This window comes from Scyliorhinus canicula, chromosome 1 (assembly GCF_902713615.1).
Source record: "Scyliorhinus canicula chromosome 1, sScyCan1.1, whole genome shotgun sequence".
Classification (NCBI taxonomy): domain Eukaryota; kingdom Metazoa; phylum Chordata; class Chondrichthyes; order Carcharhiniformes; family Scyliorhinidae; genus Scyliorhinus; species Scyliorhinus canicula.
The window spans coordinates 183,827,186-183,845,898 of record NC_052146.1 but is presented as its reverse complement, the minus strand read 5'-3'; the positions used below and the strand labels follow the sequence as shown (position 1 = coordinate 183,845,898).

The 18,713-nt window shown below is 49.6% G+C and overlaps 1 protein-coding gene across 4 annotated transcripts in view; it reads left to right on the top strand.

Moving 5' to 3' along the window:
- Window positions 1-301: 301 nt before the first annotated feature.
- LOC119970022 (cyclin-dependent kinase-like 4) overlaps window positions 302-18,713 on the top strand; it is a 226,165-nt gene continuing 207,753 nt past the window's right edge. For 3 of the 4 annotated variants that reach the window (XM_038803978.1, XM_038803974.1, XM_038803986.1), the window contains exons 1-2: window positions 302-665; window positions 6,507-6,745. The gene's annotated coding sequence lies outside the window, so the exon portion shown is untranslated. The remainder of the gene's footprint in view (window positions 666-6,506; window positions 6,746-18,713) is intronic. The other variant, XM_038803982.1, reaches the window with a different exon arrangement.

The window sequence follows — 18,713 nt, the reverse complement described above, 5'->3', positions numbered from 1 at the left end:
ACAATGCTCGTTGATGATGCGTTTCTTTACTTAATCTGCATTTTATGCACCTATCTTCCATCTCGATTTGCCCTTCCTCTTCTCACCACCGTCGTCAAGCTCCTCCTCCAACCGCTGCATCTCCCCACAGCCCCTTCATACCTCCATCCTGTCATTCCTTACACCCTCCACCCCCGCCGGCCGCGAGCGGGTAGCTTCGCGCCGGCGCTCTCTAACAGCCGTTGTTTCCATGGGAACGGCGGTTGGCCGCTTTAGCCGAGCACGTGCCCCGCTCCCTCCTGATTTTCGGAAGGCGCCGGAAACACGAAGAGGGAAGGAAAGTGAAGTTATTCTGTGGCATTCCGCGCTCCCATTCGGTTAGCCGGGAGGATTCCCACGTCCAGTTTTACCGCCTCGATGGAATTGCTCCCCTAGCTCCGTCTGAGGCGGTTTTCCCGGTTTGCTGCCGCTGAGCCTCCGGGTGTATGTTGGAGGGTGAATGTGGCGCCAGTGCTGATATTTCGGGTGTCGCACTGTTGCTCGGCCTGACACTTCCACTACTGGAATTATTATTATGAGACAACGTTTTGTTTATGTGGAAAAAAAACAATTGACAACCCTGTTGTGTTTATACTTGCAATTTGCCATCGTATTACTGTTTTGGGTGGATTCATCCAGACTTTTAGGTAATGCTGCTTCTTCCCCTCGTATCTTTCGCGCGATAATGTGGAGATGTGGTTATCTCGTTCTACTGTTGCCCGTTTCAGTGGGTGAAAGAAAGGTGCCAAGTGCTCCCACCAAATTGGGTTTGCCAAGGAGTAGCAGTCATTATGGCACAGAGGAGGCCATTCAGCCCATTGGGTCCATGCCACCTCTTTATGGAGCAATCCAGACCCATATCTCTGTTTTCCAGAAGCCCTGCAAGTTTATTTTGCTCGGTGTCCATCCCTTTTGAAATAATTGACCATTTCTGCTTCATAACCCTCATAATCAGTGAGTTCTAGGTAGTTAATGGGGCGGCACGGTGGTGCAGTGGTTAGCGCTGCTGCCTCATGGCTTTGAGGACCCGGGTTCGCTCCCGTGTCACTGTCCGTGTGGAGTTTGCACATTCTCCCCGTGTCTGTGTGGGTCTCACCCCCACAACCCAAAGATGTGCAGGGTAAGTGGATTGGCGATGGTAAATTGCCCTTTAATTGGAAAAAAATGAATTGGTTACTAAAAGATCTAGGTTGTTACTACTCTCTGCGTTTTTAGAAAAGTTCTTCCTGATGTTCTCTCCCCAAAACCTTAAGTCTGTACCCCCTGTTCCATGTAACATTGATTAATCATCTAATTCTGTCATGATATTGTATACCTCTGATGTCCCTCTATTGTATACCTCTGATATACCTCTATTGTCCCTCAGCATCCTTTGCTTCAAGGAGAACAATGCTAACTTCTCCAACCTAAATTATCTCATCCTTGGAACTATTCGGGTAAATCTCTACCCACTCAAGAACCCTCACATTTTTCCTAATGACCAGGTCTGGATGCAAAACTTTAGTTGTGGTCTAACAAAAGGTCTATGAAGGAGTCATTCACAATTGGAGTATAGATGTCATGTAATGTCCCAGGTGTCTGTACTCCTGAACATGATCAGAATTTCCCTCATACGTATGGTTTTTTACAGATAGGACTTGAGCGTTATACATATCAATTTTGGTGGAGATTATTGAGCAATCTTTTGTAAGAAAATGGCTATCCACCTCCCCATGATATTCAATTACTTTACCATTGCTGACTCCTCCCCCATCGCTACATCCCCATCGGGGATCCTATTGACGCGGAACTAAGCTGGTCCAACCGGAAAATACATGTCTGCAAGCGAAATTCAGAATCTGGGTATTCTTGATTCCGCATCTAATTGCACAAAACTATGTAATATTCACTATTTGCTTGGATGGATGTCATTACAACATTCAAGAATCTTGACACCATTGTGACAAAGCAATTCACTTGATTGGTAACCCATCCGCCACTTTAAACATTTGCTCTCTACATCACCTGTTTTGCTGTCTGCCAGGGCTGTCTCACCAGTGCTACAAAACCTCAGAACTTTAACCAGAATGCTGTGAAATTCAAAACTCCCACCTTTAGTTCTACCTATTCTCAAGACAACCTCCAAGCTAGTGAACTTCATGACTCCTCACCGCCGTCTTCACAATAACTTTGATTGCCTTTTTTATTTTAATGAAGTGATGTTAAGGGGCATGAACCTGAGCTGATGGTAAGCAAGCAGATAATCATAAGGACAGTGGTAAGGATTATTGGTCTGTTGGTATATTTGGGATGGGAGAGATAGTTTAGATGCAGTAATGTTCAATGAACGGAGTTCTGGGACCTAGGGACACTGGATTGGATTGGATTTGTTTATTGTCACGTGTACCGAGGTACAGTGAAAAGTATTTTTTTGCAAGCAGCTCAACAGATCATTCAGTACATGGAAGAAAAGGGAATTAAACAAAATTCAAGAAAATACATGAGAATACATAACAAGTTATACAATGTAACTACATAAGCATTGGCATCGGTTGAAGCATACAGGGTGTAGTGTTAATGAGGTCAGTCAATAAGAGGGTCATTTAGGAGTCTGGTGACAGTGGGGAAGAAGCTGTTTTTGAGTCTGTTCGTGCGTGTTCTCAAACTTCTGTATCTCCTGCCCGATGGAAGAAGTTGGAAAAGTGAGTAAGCCGGGTGGGAGGGATCCTTGATTATGCTGCCCGCTTTCCCCGGCAGCGGGAGGTGTAGATGGAGTCCATGGATGGGAGGCAGGTTCGTTTGATGGACTGGGCGGTATTCACGACTCTCTGAAGTTCCTTGCGGTCCTGGGCCGAGCAGTTGCCATACCAGGCTGTGATGCAACCCGATGGGGTGCTTTCTATAGTGCATCTGTAAAAGTTGGTAAGGGTTAATGTGGAAATGCCGAATTTCCTTTGTTTCCTGAGGAAGTATAGGCGCTGTTGTGCTTTCTTGGTGATAGCGTCGACGTGAGTGGACCAGGATAGATTTTTGGTGATGTGCACCCCTAGGAATTTGAAACTGCTAACCATCTCCACCTGGGCCCCGTTGATGCTGACAGGGGTGTGTACAGTACTTTGCTTCCTGAAGTCGATGACCAGCTCTTTAGTTTTGCTGGCATTGAGGGAGAGATTGTTGTCGTTACACCACTCCATTAGGTTCTCTATCTCCCTCCTGTATTTGGACTCGTCGTTATTCGAGATCCGGCCCACTGGTCGTATCGTCAGCAAACTTGTAGATGGAGTTGGAACCAAGTTTTGCCACGCAGTCGTGTGTGTACAGGGAGTAGAGTAGGGGGCTAAGTACACAGCCTTGCGGGGCACCGGTATTGAGGACTATTGTGGAGGAGGTGTTGGTGTTCATTCTTACTGATTGTGGTCTGTTGGTCAGAAAGTCAAGGATCCAGTTGCAGAGTGGAGAGCCAAGTCCTAGGTTTTGGAGCTTTGATATGAGCTTGGCTGGATTATGGTGTTGAAGGCGGAGCTGTAGTCAATAAATAGGAGTCTGATGTAGGAGTCCTTGTTTTTGAGATGCTCTAGGGATGAGTGTAGGGCCAGGAAAATGGCGTCTGATGTGGACCGGTTGCGACGGTATGTGAATTGAAGTGGGTCAAGGCGTTCCGGGAGTATGGAGGTGATGCGCTTCATGATCAGCCTCTCGAAGCACTTCATTACAACTGATGTCAGGGCCACCGGGCGGTAGTCATTGAGGCATGTTGCCTGGTTCTTCTTTGGTACCTGTATGATGGTGGTCTTCGGGGAGGGGTGCGCTGCTGCCAGAGATACTGCTCGGCTTCGCTTTGTAGCCGTTACGTTGTTTAGTCCTTGCCACAACCGCCGAGAGTCTGTCTGTGACTCTAGCTTAGTTTGATATTCTCTCTTGGCATCTCGGATGGCTTTGCGGAGGTCGTACCTGGATTTCTTGTATAGGACAGGGTCGGCTGTCTTGAACGCCTCAGATCTGTCCTTCAGTAGGGAGTCAATCTCGTGGTTGAGCCATGGTTTCCGGTTGGGGAACATACGTACTGCTTTCTTTGGCACGCAGTCGTCCACACATTTGCTGATGAAGTCTGTGACGGTGGCGGCATACTCATTTACGTTAGTCGCTGAGTTCTTAAATATGGACCAATCCACTGTCTCTGAGCAGTCGCGTAAGAGCTCTTCTGTCTCCTCGGATCAGCACTGCACAACCTTCTTAGCTGGATTCTCCCACTTGAGTTTCTGCTTGTAAGCCGGGAGAAGGAGCACAGTCTTATGGTCTGATTTCCCAAAATGCGGTCGGGGGATGGAACAGTAGGCGCCCTTGATTTTTGAGTAGCAGTGGTCAAGAGTGTTGTCGCCCCTGGTGGGACAGGAGATGTGCTGGTGGAATTTTGGCAGTACACTCTTGAGGTTGGCTTTGTTGAAGTCTCCGGCCACAATGAACAAGGCCTCCGGGTGTTCTGTTTAATAGTTGTTTATGGCTGTGTACAGTTCATCCAGTGCCTTCCTCACTTCTGCCTGGGGTGGGATGTAGACCGCTGTGATAATGGCTGAAGTGAACTCACGTGGAAGATAGTATGGGCAGCACTTTACGGTCAAGTATTCCAGGTCTGGGGAGCAGTAGGTCGCCAGGGTCATCACATCCAAGCACCAGGAGGATTTGATGAGGAGGCAAACCCCTCCACCCTTCGCTTTGCCTGAAGATGCCGTGCGGTCCGCCCGGTGAACAGAGAAGCCTTCAGGTTGTATGGCACAGTCCGGTGAGGCGGGGGTGAGCCATGTCTCTGTGAAACAGAGCACACTGGTGATCAATGCTTCATTAAATCATATTGTGGAAGGATAGAGCCTGTGCCAACTGTTTGAAATTGTTATTCCACTCCTCTGTGCTTGCTGCAAAGCACTGCAAATGTTTCCATCTTCACAAATATTCTTCCAATTCCTTTTTGAAAGCTTCTATTGAATCTGCAACATCCATCCTTCAGATAAACAAGACAATGAGCCATACCGCCACAAAAAAATGTCATCAGTTGTTCAACTCAAACAACGTTTCTGCTGCCTCAACTGTTCCAGAGAAGCTCGCCGGTACCACAGGAGCAGCTATCCAAATTTGTGCATGCTCCATAATTGTATCATCATAAGTTCTCATCTCCATCTTAAACGGAGGACCTCTATTTTGAAATTGTGTTCCCTAGTTTTAAATTCCTAATGAGGGGAAACATTCTCTCAGCATCTACCCCGTTAAGCCCCCTCTGAATCTTTGTTTCAATGAGGTCACCTCGCATTCTTCTAAACTCAAATGAGTATAGGTCGCATAAGTCAACCCCTTCAGCCTAGAAATCAACCAAGTGAACCTTCTCTGCACGGCTTCCAATGCAAGAAGATTGTTTAAGTGAGATTCATACAATAAAGGTGAGATGGGGTTTGAATGGCTCACACATGCAAATAGATTACAGAGGGAGAAGATAGATTAAGAATTTAAAGCCCAGTAAAGGAGTATACCGATCTTGAATGTTGGTGACTTGGCTGGCTTCAGGCTGAACTGGGTGGTCCTTCTGGATCAACATTGAGATTTAAAGATGCAGACGGATCATTTATCTGTTCTTTTGAGGAAGGCTGCTGTGGGGTTGAGTTTTTCTTTTAAATCTTTGCCAAATGTATGGAGATTCAAACAACAGTACAAAGACACCCAGATCCCCCTGTACTCCAATATTCTGCAGTCTCTCTCCATTTAAATAATATTGTACTTTTCCATTCTTCCAAATTTTCTACCCACTCACTTTATCTATGTATAGCCATAAGAATTAAGAGCTGGAGTAGGCCATTTGGCCCTGCGAGCCTGCTCTGCCGTTCAATAAGATCACAGCCGATTTGACTGGCTTCAGCTCCACTTTCCTGTCTGCCCCCCTACCCTTGACTTAATTAAAAGTCTATCTAACCCGGGGCGGGGTGGTGATGCGGCCATGTGATGTGAGGGTGGGATTGGTTGCATTTTCGCGAGCTCTGGCTTTGCTTATCTTGTAATCCTTTATTTTGTCCTGGTGCACATCTTATATTTGTTTTTTCTTGTGATATATGTCTTGTGCAATGTCCCTGGAGAATCCTGATTGGTGTTTTGTGAAGATGAGCTGAGATAAATTGTGGAAAATCCTAGATTGACCATGACAGTCGGAGTGTACTGGGTTGGGGCCCAGCTTTCAGTGGCACTGTTGCTAGTGAGTGAACTTTTGCCTCTGAGTGCTGTGTCCATCCAGATAATGGCCACAATTGAGAATCTTGTTCTGGATGAAGATCTTGGCTCTGTGGTGCAGATCTTCAGAGCTTGTAAGGGTCCTTCCTGTTTATTGCTTGATTATTCCCTTATTTCTCCTTTTATTTTTGCTGTTACATTTTTGATCCATGCATGACTAATGGGCATGTGACTTTAAGGCAGCCTGTATCTTTAATTCAAGCAGAAGCCTGTACTAAAGGCTGTACTTTTCCCGGTAACAGGTAGTGATTGGATCTTACCCCACTGAAATGGTTTGGAGACCTAAGGGAGTTTCAGTTCTGACAGCGGTGAACAGACTCATCTAATCTTCTCCGGAAAGCTGTTGCTAAACCTCTCCAGAAGGCTGCTGTGAGAGCTGAAACACTCTTCAGAAAGAGCCAGCTGACTCTCTCCAATAAACCTTGGTTGTTGGATTCCTGAAACGACAGAAGACTGAAGCTAACCACAAACTGAAAGCAAGGTTTGTTGAAACAAAAACTCTGCCTCTCCAGAGTTGTGAGTATGGTATTTTAAAACTACAGAAAAGACCAGTATGGGCTGCAAAATAAAGACTTTAATCTTCATGCTTACTGTGAAGGAAGCATGCTAAGAACCATCATCTGAAGCAAAGGCTCTCTTGCTTTTCCCTTATGTTTTTTCTTTACCCATTTCCATCCCACTGTGTTTGTCTGTCTAGTGTCTGTGTGCAGAGGGCCAGTTAAAGTAGGAGTTAGGTGTTTATTAATATTTAACCAATTGTATCTGCTGTGTAGCTCATTATAGTTCTTGTCATAACTAAACTAATTGTATTTAAACTTACAAACTTGTTGACCAGACTTTGGCCAAAGTCTTACGGTATTTTTATAAGAATTGTTGGTTAATTCACTTGTGTTGTGACTCCGGGTCGAGTAAAGCTGGAATTGATTGCACACTTGCCCAGAGTGTCGTTACAACCTCACTTTGAAGATTTGTGAGGTATTCTTGGGAGGCACATGAGAGAGTTGTTACATTCGGAAGAGCGCTTTCTCTGGTAAGGGCCCGCCTTCGATATGTTGCGATCGTGCTGCATGGCTTGTCGTTTTTCCTGACAGGTTCAGGAGGGAGGGGATGGGCAAGGTGTCTGTGAGCCCAATCCCTGGCAAGAAGTGGGAGGGGAGTTCAAGATTTAGTTTGAGGATTGGCTGCCATACTTTAGTAATCCTGATTTGAAGGCTAGATGCATCCATGTTTGACGGAGCACAGAGTATCTGAACTTTGAGACCTGGGGTCGGTTGGGCCCCCAACTACTGGCCCTGTATTATCCTATCCTCGATGCTCGTCGTGAGGGGTTGACGATGGGCGAGTGGGTCGAATCGTCCACCCCAGCTGGAACCTAGGCTGTGAGTTGCTTAGGCACCAGAGCGGTATCATGGTGGAAATGAAGGTGCTTTGTTTGATGGAATTCTTGTGATATCCTGAGGAGTGTTCATTGACCCTGTCTTGGCGTTGGCCTTGTCGGACAACATAGATGGTGTCATTATCCTACAATTCTTCCATAACCCTGAACATTACTCCCTTGTGATTATGTTGTTATTTTCTTCTGCAAGGGTGTGCGAGATGTGAGCACGAGGGCAAGTGTCATCTGTTGACCTGTTCTAACAAAAAACATGTTAAGCTGATTTTGTGAAGTGTGGTCTGTGCACAATTTTACTCCTTTTTGTCATTATGTATTGTAGTCATTGTGCTTATGGGAAGGGGGTACTTTTTTCACACCCCTTATCTCATTTCTCGTGGAGCCAGGGCAGGTTGATGGGTGGAGTTGGATGATAAGGTTAGTTAAGTCCCCACTGAGATTGAGCATAGCCTTCAAATTAGAGCTAACCGTAAGGGGCTTTTTATTTTGTTTTTTTGTTATTCTGAAATGAAGAATCTGTGCCTTATTTCTATGACGGCCTGGGCAGATTATGGGCAGGTTTCTCCGCTTGACAACTCCGAAATCACAGTCGGTGAGCGGGTGGAGAATCCCTTTTGAAGCCAAAATCGGGCGGCGCCTGTTTTCGGATGCTCTGCCCCCTCCAAAACGGTGTCAAGAGTACGCCACGTGCCTTTGGGACGGCCTCAGGACGTCACTTCAAGGCCCTTGCCCGATGCTCTGCCCCCTGATGGGCCGACTTCCCAACGGCGTGGATCACTTATGGTCTGAGTTTTCGTCAACCTCGCATGGCGGCTGAGGACTATGTCCAGCGCCGCCACAGTCGTGGGGGTCAGGGGGAGTCGTTCCGCTGGCCGAGGTGGAGTGGGGGTGTTACGGGGGCACTATCTGGTAGGCCAGGTCCGCGTGCAGCCGGCGCCATGTTGTACAGCACGAGCACTGCAGGTCGTTGCTGTGCGCATGCGCAGCCACGGAGCCAGCAATTCCCTAGCTGTTTCTGTTGGGGCTTTTATGTGGCGGAGCTGTTAGCTGCCCACCCGGCGGACCATTGGTGCGGAGGCAACTTTTTCATCGTAAAGCTAGACACATACTTAGGATATAGCCTCAAAATCGGAGAATTGAGCCCTACGTATCCTGGAGAGGAATGCGTTCCTTCTGACTCTTCCTTGAGGTTGAAATTTTCCCTTTTCTTTTTAAAGAGTTATTTGCATGAGAGGATGTGTGGTGGTGCATGCTGATGTGGGCTTGGTTAATCCTTGGCTGGTCTGTTGAACAGAGACTGTTGTTAGTCTCCATCCCGTGAAGGCAGACAGTGATGGGTGATTTCTTTAGATCAGTTTGGGCATTCTTCCCTTATGGTTTTTTGGGTTTTTTTCTTCATCTGCGTGACAGGGTGCTGTTACTTACCTTGGTCCGGTCTGGTGGCTTAGGAGAGGTTATCCTAGTGCACCGAGGGTGGGGGAATGGGGGGTGGAATCGGCCCCCTCCCTGACCATTCTTCTTTTCTTCAGTGACGAGGTCTCCCCGGTTGGGGCTGGTGTAATCATTCTTTTTTGTCGGCATAAATGGGGGCTGTGTATTGCCCTGGATGTGGTTGGAGAGGTGCATGTCCGGCTTGGGTGTGGATTGTGGGTGTTGGGGTGTACCGGAGATCCTGAACGTATTGATTCTTGTGTGTCAAGAGGTGCTGTGCTAGGCCAGGTCCGGTGCTGTGGCTGGTATCCTGGTGTTCCTTGGAGCTTGGGATGTCTCTTCTTGAAGGTGCGTATTACGGACGTCCTGAGAGGATAGGTATTGCTTCTTCAGTACACCAGGGCATATTTTGGTTGATGTCATGCTGTCTTCCAGGAAGGGGGGGGGGCTTTCTTGGTTGAATGAGAAGCCTCACGAATGGATAGTCGACGTGCGCCAGGGAAATATGGAACCAGGGTTGGGTCCTGATCCTCTGGTATCTTGTACTTTACTTCTGGTATCTCTAACTCTTTTTCCTGTTTTTCTTGAAAGGCCCTGGAGGCTTGATCATAATCTGAACTTGTTGCCGGTCCTCTTTGTATAAATGTATGGAATGATGTTGGTTCTGTACTGGACCTGAGATTGAGAATATGTTGTGTGGTGTGGTATATATGTAATTCCCCTTTAGAACTAGGGTTTTCATGTATTTTATTTGTTTTCTTTTCTTTTGTGAGGGTGGGTATAAAGAATTTGTGAGTAGCTCCTGCATGGGTGCAGACGGGTTTGGTATTCAAGGAGAAGAGGCTGTGCTGCATCATTAGTGTGTTGAGGGAGATATATATTGGTACGTGCCCAAACATGACGCGGAAAATTCATCCTGAACCTTCATGGTAATTGCGAGCAGATGCGTTGTGGGAGGGTGCGCGCCATTTTATCATGTTTTCCTGTTTCTCCACATGTCTCTGGTGGGGCTTGTTGAGGCATATGTCTAATCGTTGTATTTAGACAGTTATAACAGTCCTCCTGTTCCTCTCTGTATTCCTGTATGTTGAGCCATTTTTTCCTCACATACAGCAATGTATTTATTTTGTAATTTTGTTGTGTTTGCAAAAAAACTTAAAAACCTAATAAATACACTTTTTAAAATATGTACCTAACTCTGTCTTAATATATTTACTGACCCAGCCTCCAGTGCTCTCTGGGGAAGAGTATTCACAACTAACAACCCTCAAAGATAAAAACAAGATTCTCCTCATCTCTGTCTTAAATGAGAGATGCCTAATTTTTGTGTCCGCTAGGTCTACACTCCAGCACAAGGGGAAACATACTTTCAGTATCCACACTATCAAGTTCCCTCATGATCTTATATGTTTCAATAAGATCCCCTCTCATTCTTCTGAACTCCAACGGGAGTAGGCCAAACCTGCGCAACCATTCCTTATAAGATACCCCTTTGTGGACTCTTTGTATCTTCCTCACAACTTGGTTTCCTATTTATCTTTGGATCAGCAAGTTTGGCTACAATACAATCAGTCCCTTAATCCATCCAAGTTGTTAATTTAGATTGCTGCAGTGGTGTCATAGTGGTGTTGTCACTCAACTAATAATCCAGAGACCCAGGGTAATCCAGGGACCCGGGTTTGAATCCCACCACGGCAGATGGTGAATAAAAATCTGGAATTAAACCACTGTTGGTTGTCTTAAAAATCCATCTGCTTCACTAATACCCTTTGGGGAAGGAAGTCTGCCATCCTTACCTGGTCTAGTCTACATGTGAATCCAGATCCACCAATGCGGTTGACCATGAAATGGCCTCAGTTCAAAGGCAATTCAGGATGGGCAGTAAATGCGGGTCTAGACAGCTATGTCCACATCCCATCAATGAATACAAAAAATAGTTGAGGCATTTAACCCAACCCAATTTTTCCTATAATTTAGGCAATCCAGGACTCCAAAGTCAGGTGATTGGCAAAAGTACCAGAGGTGACACCTGGAGAAACCTTTCAGCAGTGAGTGTTCAGGACCTGGAATGCACTGGCTGCAAGTGTGAAGGGGACAGATCTAATTGTAGCTTTCAAAATTGGATTGGGACCCTGGGATAAAGATTTTGTAGGGCTCTTGGGAAGGATGTGGAAGTGAGACTTGCTGGATTGCTCTTGCAATGAGTCAGCATGGACACAACAGGCCAAATGACCACCACCTGTGCAGTAACCATTGTTACGGAATCAGGGAGGTTAATTTAAAAACACTAATTTCTCCTCTCATCACCCGTCTAAAGGTGTTTTGATTTGTTTCCTTCTTTATAAGTGGCGCATTTCCCAATGCCTTTGGTGCGATCCAATTTTCTACTAGGAACCCCCAGCAAACTTGAGATAGAATGAACTTGAGAGTTCATCTATTTGCAAACACTCAAAACGTGAAAGAGGGTTCATAACGTCTACCTCGTATTCAAATAGTAAAGAAAGGGATAGAGAAAAAAATTTACAGTGCAGAGACCACAGAAAATAAATATTGTTTCACATGGGCTCCAGAGTCCAGAATCAAAGTCCAATGAGGTAATCCTTCATGGAGATGGGTCGGCTGAAAATCAATGCTGGATGATTTTTTTTCCACTGGTATTGATGTCACGCAATGAGATGTCCATGCAGAGATGAATCACTCTTGCAGACTATAGTGCAGTCATCCAGCAGAAGCACGGTCGATGGGACCAGGTGTCCAACCTGGGCCAGAGTTCCTTCGGTGTGGACTGCTAGTCAGATGCTAAACAGCAGACTGAGCTATTCACCTCAGCAAGGCAATATTACCTGTTCAAAAAGCCAGAGGTCTTGTGCAGCACGGTGGCACAGTGGTTAGCATTGCTGCCTCACGGCGCCAAGGTCCCAGGTTCGATCCCGGCTTTGGGTCATTGTCCATGTGGAGTTTGCACATTCTTCCCATGTTTGCGTGGGTTTCGCCCCCACAACCCAAAAGATGTGCTGGGTAGGTGGATTGGCCACGCTAAATTGCCCCTTAATTGGAAAAAATGAATTGGGTACTCTAAAAAAATTTTAAAAGCCAGAGGTCTGTCATGTGACTTTACTTGGTCACGGCGTCTTCAACAATGGATGTTTAGCAGGTGTTTGGAAATTGGCGGTGTTCCAGGCTGATAATGTCTCAGCCATTATGGGTTAAAGGGAATGTTTGAGAGGCCATTATCTTAAATGTTTCTTCTCAGCTGGTCAGCCTGGTTCATCAAATACCTTTGTGTATCTCCCTTTGAAGTTGAGCTGTGCAGTATGCACGTGGTTGTTCGTAGCTCCTCCGAGGTAAGATGGTGTGAGTTTCCCTAAAACTGCAACTTGGCTTCTTTTGTTCAAGGTCACTGACCGACACAGTTTCAACCATTTTAAAGATATTTGTTCAGTTTTTAAAGATTTAGAAATAATGATGAGCATACCTCTATATAGTTTATAAAAATATACTGGGCAGAATTCTACATCCAATGACTCCGGAATCGTGAAACATGATTGGGTGGAGAATCGTGAGCCAAAAATTGTGGCTGGTGCCAGGTGCCCGACACAATGCCATGCTCCGGTGCATCAACAGCGCCGTCAATGCATTTCACTCCACATGTACAGTAAACGGCGTTGGCATATCATTAATGGGCCCGACTGGTATTTTCCAGGTGTCCCGCAGTGCTACTTGGCAGCCGGAATTACCAGCAGCGAGTTTTACTTGTGGTTTTAAACATCAGGAAACAAACACCATGGCTGCTGAGGGGGATAGGAGGTAGGACATGTTCCTGGAGGTGCGACCATGGGCGTCCAGTCCTGCTGCTGGCATGGCTTGGCTTGGCGGGAGGGTCTGCCAGGGCCGGGGGAGAGTAGTGTGGGGTGACCAGCGGATGGGCCATGGAAACGGGGTGACCTCCCGGGAACGAGGCGTTCAGGCACGAGCCGCCATTGGCGTGACCTGCACGTTAATTGGTAACTATCCTTAGCCTTTTTCAGAATTTCTCCCCCACACTAACATATAAACAGAAATCATTAACTTTCTTCGGGGCGCACATTTTCTTTTTGCGGTGCACCCCATTGACCGCCCACCGTGGCTCGTGGAGTAACACCCCCCCCCCCCCACAACATAACCGGGGGCCGCCTGCCGGCAGCGCATCACGCAGCCCACCCAAGGGGGGCGCCAACAGTAGCCCCTACAGGAGGGTGCCCGACGGGGGATGCAGAGCATACCGTCGGCATGGGTAGGGCCAGCCACTGGTACCCCTGCCAGCAGGGATGGATCCCAGGCACCAACGGGGCTAGGAGTGCTGCGCAGAGGGCAAAGTGCCAGGGGGAACGGCTGGGAGTGGGTGAGGGCTAGGGGAAGGGGGAATGTGGGGGCAACAGCTGCACTACAGGCTGGGTCCACCGTGTAGCCCGTTGGACCTTGTTGGGCACAGGGGTATGCACCATGCTAACATGTCTGCCTTTCACCCCCTGTAGACAGTGGACTTTGGAATCCAAGCAGGAATGGTGGCCTTCATCCTAGCTGCTGCAGCCTTGGGGGATGCATTGAGGTTGTACAAGTAGGAGCGGCTCGAGGAGGACTCTGCAGCGGCGGGGGCAGCCGATGAGGATGGAGAGCCGGCCGCACAACAGTCCGAGGAGGAGGTGGGAGGGAGGCACCACATTAGGCCTCGTGTGTACCGGCAGCGCCGGTCATTCGAGGACCTGCCGGCCTGGGCACGTCGTCGAACACTCCGGCTGAGCAGGGGGACCATGCAACATATCTGCTGGAAAATGGCGCACTTGAAACCTGGACTATGGGGAGGACATCCGCTCCCGGAGGCCGTCTAGGTGACAGTTGCCCTGAACCTTTGCACAACAGGTGTGAGTGGGGTCCTGTCAGGGTTCTCATAGACCTCAGTGCAGAGGTGCATCTGTGCCGTCATGGAGGCCCTGTATGCCCAGTCGGTGCAACACATCAGCCTGAATATTGACTGAGCGCACCAGGATGCTCGGGCAGCAGGGTTTCTTATTTGGAGGCCACAGGCCGACACGAGAAAGCGCCACAACGACGCCCATACAGTGACCAGGGACGTGCATCGGCCTCCTGAAGGTGCGGTTCAGGTGCCTGGACAGCTCTGGAGGGGCCCTCAAGTATAGCACTAAGAATGTCTACCACATCATGGTGGCCTTCTACATCCTCCACAACATTGCGCAGCAGACGAGTGACATGCTGGAGGAGGGGAATGAACGCCAGGCCTCGTCTGACAAGAAGGAGGATGGCCTGGATGGGCAGGGCATGGTGCCCAGCCAGCACAAGCAGCTGCACAACATGAGCGCTAGGGCTGGTGCGCACGGGATTCTCTAATCGTCTCCAGGTTCACTGACTCGGGAGCCTGACTGATGGCACGAATATCCCCCCCCCCCCCCTCCCGGCTGACCACCGCCTCCCATGACCACCCGCCCTACACCACCGCCACCCCAACCCCACCTGACTCCTGCCCTTGGTAGCTCTTTCCAATGTCCACCTGGGGGAGCCCTGTGTGAGATCTGGCCATACCATCACATGGTCCCATCGAACCCTTGTGATGGTGGAGGTGGGGACGGGGTGGGGGGGACGCAGTTTGGCATCGGAGGGAGAAAGGCAGGGTACAGGAGCGATGTGCGCAGTCTGGCCTGGGGGCCTCGGCTGTGATCACCTCCACTGTCACCCATCTCTATCCCCCCTCCCTCCCCCAACCCCGTCTGACTCCTGCTCATGGTAGCTATTTCCACCGTCCACCTGGGTGAGCCCTGCATGCCAGTTGGTCATTGACTATCAGTATAAAGGTTTGTGCCCTAGCCCCTAACTATCCTATGTGCTGCATCCGTGCCAATTTTCTTTAAACAAACATTTTATGAAGGCATTTACAGTTTTAGAACAACAAAAGATACAAATACAAATGTAAACATAATTCAGTGCACAACACACCCCTGCATCTCCCACTGTTCCCGCCTAAGTTAGACAAAAATAGTGTAACTACCCCACCCACCTTACTCCCTAACCCATCCCGCCCCCCATTATTGAATCTGCTAACAGTTTAGTTTTCTCCAAAGAAGTCCATAAAAGGCTACCACCTCCGATCAAACCCTAACGTTGATCCTCTCAGGGCGAACTTAATTTTCTCAAGTTTGAGAAACCCAGCCATGTCCCCATACCCCTGATTTCGGGAGCTTCGAGTCCCACCATGCTAGTGAGATCTGTCTCTGGGCTACCAAGGGGGCAAAGGCCAAAACATCAGCCACTCTTGCCCCCTGGACCCCCGGGTCTTCCGACACTCCAAAAATCGCCACCTTTGGACTTGGCGCCACCCTCATTTTTAGAACCGTGGACACGACATTGGCAAATCCCTGTCAGAATCCCTTGAGCTTCGAACATGCCCAAAACATGTGGATATGATTTTCGGGCATTCCTGCACACCTCACACACCTGTCCTCCACCCCAAAAAACCTGAAATCTTGAATTGTATCAGGCTGAGCCTGCCATATGATGAGATCGAGTTGACTCTGCTCAGGGCATCCTCCCACAGACCCGCCTCCAACTCCTTTCCCAACTCATCTTCCCATTTACGCTTTAGCTCACCTATCTGGGTTTCCTCCCACTCCATAAGTTCTTTACAAAGTTCTGATACCTTCCCCTCCCCCGTTCTAGAAACTACCTTGTCCTGTATCCCCTGCGGCGGTAGAAGCAGAAAGGTCGAAACCTGCCTTCGCTCAAAATCCCTCACCTGCAGATACCGAAACCCATTCCCTCCTGGCAATTCAAACTCCACTTCCAGATCCTCAAAACAGGGAAAGCTCCCATCAATAAACTGGTCCCCCATCCTCTCGATCCCTGCTCTCTGCCACCTCTGAAACCCCCCATCCATCCTCCCCAGGGCAAACCGGTGATTACTGTAAATTGGAGCCCAGACCGATGCTCCCTCCACTCCCATATGCTTCCGCCACTGCCCCCAAACTCTCAGGGCCGCCACTACCACTGGACTTGTGGAGTACCGGGCCAGCAAGAACAGTAGAGAAGCCGTTACCAATGCCCCCAAACTTGTCCCCTTACATGTGGCTGCCTCCACCCGCTCCCACACTGACCCCTCCCTTACTACCCACTTCCTAATCATGGCTAAATTTGCCACCCAGTAGTAGTTGCTAAAGTTCGTCAGTGCCAGCCCCACCCCGACTCTGCTCTAACAGTACTTTCTTTGCTGGGGGGGCGGTGGGTTCACCCGCCCACACAAACCCAGATTTCACCCGCTTAAAAAAGGCCTTTGGTACAAAAATAGGGAGGCACTGGAAAACAAACAGAAATCTCGGGAGAACAGTCATTTCTACGGTCTGTACCGTCCCCGCCCCTGACAACGGGACGATGTCCCACCTCCGAATGTCCTCCTTCATTTGTTCAACTAACCGGGCCAAATTTAATCGATTTAGCTGCGCCCATCCCCGTGCCACCTGAATACCCAAGTAGCGAAAGCTCCCTCCCACCACTTTAAACGGCAACTCCGCCAGTCTCCTCTCCTGCCCCCTCCCCTGAATCACAAAAACCTCGCTTTTACCCATATTCAATTTATACCCCGAAAACCGGCCAAATTCCCCCAAGATCCGCATAATCTCCAACACCCCCCAACTGGTCAGAAATACACAGGAGTAGGTCGTCTGCATATAACGAGACCCTGTGTTTCTCCCCCACCACCCGACTAGCCCCTTCCAGTCCTGAGACGCTCTCAACACCATTGCCAATGGCTCTATAGACATCCTTGCCTTGTACCCCGGTGCAGTCTAAAGTAGTCCGAACTCACCGGGTTCGTCAGCGCACTCGCCACTGGTGCCTTGTACCGTCCCAGGACCTCCCACAAATAATTCCATTCCACACGGTCAAAGGCCACCACCTCCGTCTCCCCTGCCTCGGAGGGCATCATGATCACATTCAGAAGCCTTCTAACATTGTCCATTAGCTACCTGCCTTTGACAAACCCTGTCTGGTCTTCCCCATCAACCCCCGGAACGCAATACTCTAATCTTGAGGCCAGAATTTTGGCCAGCAATTGGGCATCGACATTCAGTAGCGAGATTGTTTTGCATGACCCACATTGCTCTGGGTCCTTCTCTCGATTCAGGATCAACGAGATTGAAGCCTGTGACATTGTTGGGGGAAGAACAGCCCGCTCCCTTGCCTCATTAAATGTTTTCACCAGCAGAGGGCGCACCATCCCAGAAAACGTCTTGTAAAATTCAACTGGGTAGCCGTCCGGTCCCGGCGCCTCACCGGACTGCATGGCCTCCAATCCCTCTACTACTTCCATAATCCCGATTGGGGCTCCCAGCCCCTTCACCAACCCTTCCTCCACCTTCAGAAACTTCAACCCTTCCTAAAACTGCCTCATCTCTCCACCCCAGCAGGGGGCTCCAACTCATGCAGCCGACTGTAAAATTCCTTGAACACCCTGTCACCCCTGCTGGGTCCAAGACCTTGGCCGAAATTCTCCCCAACCCATCGGGGCAGGGGGACCCGGTGTAGTGGAGTGGTGCCAACCACTCCGGCGTCGGGCCTCCCCAAAGGTGCGGAATTCTCCGCACCTTTAGGGGCCAAGCCCTCACATTGAGGGGCTAGGCCAGCACCGGAGCGGTTGGCACCACACCGACTGGCGCCAAAACCGGCAACAACGGCCTTTGACGCCCGCCGCCGGGGCTGGCCGAAAGGCCTTCGCCGGTTCGCGCATGCGCCGGTGCGTCACCTGCCGCTGACGTCACCACCGGCGCATGCGCGCTGGGGGATTCTCTTCCGCATCCGCCATGGTGGAGGCCGTGGCAGCGGGGGAAGAAAAAGTGCCCCCACGGCACTGGCCCGCCCACCTATCGGTGGGCCCCGATTGCGGGCCTGGCCACCGTGGGGGAACCCCCCGGGGTCCAATTGCCCCAGGACCCCGGGGGCCCGCTCGCGTCGTCGATCCCGCCAGCACAGAGGTGGTTCAAACCACGGCGGCGTGAGAGGCCTCTCAGCGGCGGGACTTCAGCCCATCCGGGCCGGAGAATAACGGCAGCACAGAAACCCGTAGCCTCCCGCCGGCCCCTGCCATTCTCCGAGGCGGGCGGCGGGATTGGCGGCATGCCGACTTTTTTCGGGTGGGAGAATTCTGGACATGGCGGGGGCGGGATTTTCGGCGGCCCTGGGCAATTCTCCGACCCTGCTGGGGGTCGGAGAATTTCGCCCCTTGATCCTCCCTCGGTCCTTCACTCTTCCTGTCTCCCTGGCCGCCTCCCTTTTTCTGAGCTGATGTGCCAGCATCCTTCTGGCCTTCTCACCATATTTATTTATCGCCCCTCTCCCCTTCCTCAACTACCCCACCGCCTTCCCTGTGGATATCAGACCAAATTCCATCTGCAGCTTCTGCCACTCCTTCAACAACAGAGCTCCTGCCTCCGAGGCTTCAGAATACCTTCTGTCCACGTGGAGTATCTCCCTAACCAGCCTATCTATCTCTGCCTACTTCACCTTTGCCCTACGAACCCATATCGAAATTAGCTCCCCGCTAACCACTGCCTTCAGCGCCTCCCATAGCTTTGCTGCCGAAATT